This window comes from Wolffia australiana, chromosome 18 (genome assembly GCF_029677425.1).
Source record: "Wolffia australiana isolate 7733 chromosome 18, ASM2967742v1".
NCBI lineage: Eukaryota > Viridiplantae > Streptophyta > Magnoliopsida > Alismatales > Araceae > Wolffia > Wolffia australiana.
In genome coordinates this window covers 11251953-11257952 of record NC_135852.1, presented here as the reverse complement: position 1 = coordinate 11257952, position 6000 = coordinate 11251953, and positions in this window count along the sequence as shown.

Here is a 6000-nt window from a genome sequence, read left to right as displayed (position 1 = left end):
CCCGGCAATGGCACCTATTGATAAGCCAATTATAGGGGTGAATTTTGCAATTTTATAAACCTTTGTCATTGTTAATTTTAGCTTACACAATAAAATTTATAAAACCTTCACTTAAGATGTACAATGATAAGTAAAGATATCCTCCAAATGAAGCTAGTAAGGTAATTCAATTAATGATCTACTTGAATAATTTGACCCTAACTAGAGCTAATTTAATCTTCACTGAATATCAAATCACCTTAATTAGAGGAAGAATTTAGAAAGGGAGGTAGAAGAGATAGGAAGAATAGAAGAAATAGGGAGCTCCAAATTGAATTCTTTGATCCAATTAAAAGGATCAAAGGAGTCAAGTAGAGGGATTAAGAAAGAAATTTTATTTGGTTTTAGTTAGATTTGGCAATTTAATATCTCCTACAAATTAAAAAATTTTGTATATTTTTTATTGTGCACTTGGAATAGCTAGGTAAATCTCACAATCTCTCCTCTCAATCCCAACATGGGCTTGTACATTTTTCCAAAGTCTAGAGATTCAAAAGTTCCGACCAAGATTGACAAGAGAGACGAAGAAATTCACTAACAAAGCATCCAAATTACACTAAATTCAAATACAATGAAGAAAAAAAGTACCAAAAAGGGTTGATCCAAGATGAAGCTCCTCTTTGTCTTGCACCTGTGAAAGAACCACCTCCAGAATGATCTCCTCTCAAAATTTGGCTTTCATACTTAGGTTACATGGTAAAAATTACCATTTTACCCGTAGTTAATAATTAAATTTTGTCCATCAATGTAGGCTTTATCTGATAGATTCAACCATACAGATAAAAAGAGGAGATTGAGATGAGAAAATCCATAAAACAATCACCTCAATCGGACTTCAGGGTCAAAGTTATTAATAAATGAATTTTCACCAATCTTAGTCGTTGGATCCATATTTATTTATTATTATTTTTCTTTACACACAATAACCTGTCAATGGCAGATTGTCTGGAAAATTTTCAACTTCATTTGGCAGGTTGATCCTATGAGTGCCACGTACCCCCTTGCCGAAATAGAAGCGAATAATTAAAAAAAAGGAAAATACATATCAAATGCACTCACCTGTGCATTTTCATTAACCCTACCCAATCTGAAGCGTCCATGCCACTTCTGTGCCCGTGTTTTGTATGCTTGTCACAGGCACTGAACTTACCACTCTCAAACTAAAAGAGTTAGGGTAGCATTTAAGCCGTCGAATTCGCATCCAAGGCTAAGACTTGGCCACATGGCTACCTGAAAATTTCCTTTGGTATTTTGTGCTTGAGTCCTTCCTATAGATTGTATGCACAATTTGACGTTGCCCAAAAGTATTTATGTATGTGCCCCTTTGCTTTCTCTCTCTTCCATTTTTCCTGAAATACCATGAAAAAATTCTGATAAATTTCAATAAAAAGTTGCAAGTGTTTTAATTACTTCCAACAACACCCGAGAGCTGTTTTAAGGGCATCATTGCAATGAAAATTCAAGAAAAACCGCTCCAAATTTAGAAATTGCTTAAAGACTCTTATTTTCCTTATGAATATATTGTTTTCCATTTAAAAAATCAATCTCTTCCTCAAATGAATTCCCAAAGAATCTAAAAAATCCTAGAAAATTCTAGAAAAATGAGCAATTCGTCTCCACATTAATTAACATTAAAATTAATGTTTAAATCTGCCATTTTCATTTAAAAATATTTTTCCCAAGCTTAAATAAATTCCATAAAATTCATAAATTAACATAAAATTAAGAATGAATCAGAATTCACTTGCAAAAATTATTAACATGTTATATATGATAACAACCATATATTAAAGTATTTAAATGAGTAAAATGTGATAATTGCTTGAAATAAATACCAAATTTGGGGTGTTATCAGCAATCTTGATGTGTTTGGTGCAAGCTTGAAACTAAGACTTTTAGCAAGATATGTTGCTCCTAAGTTATCACACCATAGAGTAGGAGGAGGAACTGTAACTCGGTAAATAATGATTCAACCCATATAAGTTTAACAGTGGCATGAGCCACTGATTTATATGCAGCCTCAATGCTAGACAGGGACACATGAGGTTGTTTCTTCAACGACCAACTAACAAGGTTGGGCCTGAGAAAGATAAGATAGCCACGCATGGATTATCGATCAGACTAGGCACCAACCCAGATTCAGTCACTAAAATATTGATACGCATGTCTGAAGAGTGTAAAAAAGAGAGATAAAGATCTTGAATACCTTTAAGGTACCGTAACAAATGCTCAACATCAGCCCAATGAACCATTTTGGGATCAAACATATTTTGGCATGCCCTATTGACAGCAAGAGTAATATCAGGTTAGGTAATAGTCAAAAACTGTTGACTCCCAACGATTCAGCGAAAAGGAGGGGCATCATGTTTTTCAATATTTTTATGGGTAGAAGCTGACGATAGGCAGCACATTGTACTAGTGGGCTTGCAGTTGTCCATCTTAGCCACTTGGAATATAGGAGATAGATATTTTGGTTGAGAAAGTACAATACCATGTTTAGTATGAAGTAAGTTATCTGTCTAATCTCATGATATATTTCAATCTAATATCTTTAATATCATGATATATTTCATGATCTAAGTTATCAGTCTAATATCCTGATATATTTCAATCTCTTTAAGTTTACCAAATTATCCTCAATGTCTATATGCTATGATATAATAATCCAGTCTCCTATCAATATCAATCTACTTAGATATAATAATTCAAAATTTCTTTATTGTTATTTTCCTTCGATAATATGTTTCAATGTCCCTTATCAGTATCAATATCCTTCAACAAGGCAATCCATTTTCTCTTCGCAATATCAGTATCTTTCTCAATATCAGAGTAAATTCAATTTCAATAAGAAATATCACAGTGTAGAATAATACAAGTAAAATACGTAAATCATAACCAAAATTTTAGGGAACTTTAACTAAAATTCTCCATATTCTAAGATATTGAGTGAAATTTTTCCTTATACTAAGTAATTATTTAATGGTAAAATATAATCAAATTTTTAAGTTAATATTTAATGCATATAATCGAGAGAGATGAAAAGTCGATGAGGACAAAAGTGAGTTTCTACGACTACAAATTGAAAGAAGATAGAAAGTGGACCTTTCGGAAGCAAGGAAGACACATTTATCATTTGATGTATGCTTTAAGAATAAATCATCAAGAAAATATGGGAAAGAGAAGCTAAAAAAGGTATAGGGATAAAGGAGATTGTAGATAACTCTCTATTTTTTAGTATATACTCAGTATTTTTTTAGTCCATGGGAGAATGGGGGCTTAGTATTGGCTAATGTATGCCCCAAAGGTTGGGGAGTTTGACTTTATCCCACCTTCATAGCCTACACTAAATTATACTGTATTAAATATATCAAATATTCTTTCTTTGACTACTTTTGCATGGTGATAATTGGTGGGTTCCTTGTACTTGATTGAGTGGTGCAACGGAAGTCAAATAATAATATAACCTTATGGGGAACCAATTACACCCTTGACATGCTCCTTGGCGAGACTCATCAAACTGTTCATGTGTCTAACTCTTTTTGAAGTCTGCTTGATATTTTAATCATCAAGTCTCACTAATGGAGTGAGTGGAATGAGCAGAAGGGTAGAAATGGTGGTTCCTATGGCTGGAATGGCCACCAAAAATGGGTGCCCCTCTTCTATTTATATGTATTTAAAAAAAATTTATAAATGTCTTTATCTCTTTAAGGATATCCACCAACATTGATTAATATTATGTGTGTGCCCCTCTGATGTAGCCCAGAATCCCATTTTCTAAGGCCCATTGGCAAACTTGTGGCCCAAGAAGGAGATTCTTCTAGAACTGACAGGATTTGCAGAAATATGCCTAGAGCCCCTCAAAATCCTTAGACATGGTCGTTCTGTTCTGTTTGTTTTAAACGAGCAAAAAATTTGCACAAAAGAACCGCATAGGGCATTCTTCTTTGTTCTGTTCTTTTTTTTTTCAAAAAATAACAAAATTCACACATTCGCACAAAACTAGAACAAAATTTGCACAAAGCGAACAAAATAACCGCACATGAATCTATGCGATGTTCTGTTCGAATTTGTTTTTTGTTCTGTTTAGAAACCGAACAGAATGAAAAATTAACACAAATTTGAACAAAAGAACAGAACAACCATGTCTAAAAATCCTCTAACAGGATTTTCTCTAACAAGATCTGCTGACAGGATTTTCTCTAACAAGATCTGCTGATAGGATTTTCTGTGACAAGATCTTCTGCCAGAATCCTCTGCCAAATTCTCCTTCTGCCAGGATCTCTGCTCTAACTTGTTTTAGGATTTATCAACTTGTTTAATGGCTCGTTTATGTATAGTCATTCATCCCCATGACTCCTAAATGACTTAGGGTATGGTTTCCTTATATGTTTGTCAATAATACTAACATGTGACGGGGATCAATGAAGGGCGTCTTCTTGAATATCTCCACTACCTTGTCCAGGGATTCAATGCATGTTGTTCTTGGATTCAATCTCTTCTTATACCAAGGGTAGATGATCCCATACAAAGGACTCAATCACCTTCGTGTACTTTTTATTGTGTACAAGCAAAAATTAATTTGAATACAATGATTAGATACTTGTACCTCATAATGAATTTATAGATGTCCATAAGATGCCTTTGGTGTCTTTCTTATAGAACCATGACATGAATCAATGTGATTGAAATTGAAGTATAATACCATTCAAGAATTCATACGGATCAATTCGGTGAACTCTTTCCTAAACACTACCCACTGTTTGTGCTTAGTATCTCCACACTAATGGCTATAGAATCAAAGATAATTATCATATATTTAGATAATGTTATTATTTTTGGATAATTCAATGTCTGTATAGAATTTTATGGTTTTATGTGTAAAGACTAATGATCATAGCATTATGATCCTATCATAATGCATTAAAGTGATTGCATGAATTATTGAACTTCATTATGAATGACATATGGCAATAATAATGAAAAAATATTTATTTCAATAAACTTAAAATCATAAATAGAATTGTGATTGTTAGGGAACAACAAATCCCATCTGTCACATCATTTGTCATGGGGACGAATCTGTGATGAATGATGTGATAGCAACATATGATTTTGTAAGCCCCATGGCGGGTTGACATTATGGTGAGAGAGGATCTCGGATGGCAAACATGACAGGACTGCCATCGTGACCAAAAATGGTGATGGAATTTATAATGATGAAACAAGTGGGAAAAGGAGAAAAAAGGATGATAAAATTATGTTATGTTTATGATAAAATGAGAGAAACCAAGACAGATGTAGAGAGAGAGAGAGAGAGCGAGCGAGTCCAAGAAAGATAGAGAGAGAGGGAGAGAGAGAGAGAGAAAGAGATAGAGAGAGAAGGAGGAGATCGAAAGAGTGAGTAGAAGACTGAGAGAGAGAAAGATATAGGGAAAGAGGGAGTGATAGATGATAATCACAAATAACATGCTAATTTCCATAGTAATTTCATGCACTTTATGTGTTTATTCTCCTTGAAATTATCATAAATTTATGTTATTTGATTTTAAAATAACTTATTTCACTTTTGTAATGAATTTCCATTTTTTATTTTATGATATTTAAACATAATTTTTTCTCATCAATTTCATGAATAAAATACTTTCACAAGTCAGAAAATATCTATTTAGTTATATTTAAATGGTTTTATTATATTTTATGGATTTTATTGTATTTTATGGAATTTTATGAAGTTAAATTCATAAATGAAATAATATTATAATTTTAAAAAATTATGAGTTAATTGAGTTTTTCCTCTCCCAGAATTTTGTATCAGGCTAGCAATCTGCCCTACCTATTGGAGGAGAGAGAAAATCAGCGGGCCATGTCGTTCTAAATTGAAATGATGATATCCAATAATCTAGGAGTTTCGAGCTAAATTTTTTAGGGCAGTTCCACATTTCCCTCCTCTCTCAATCCACT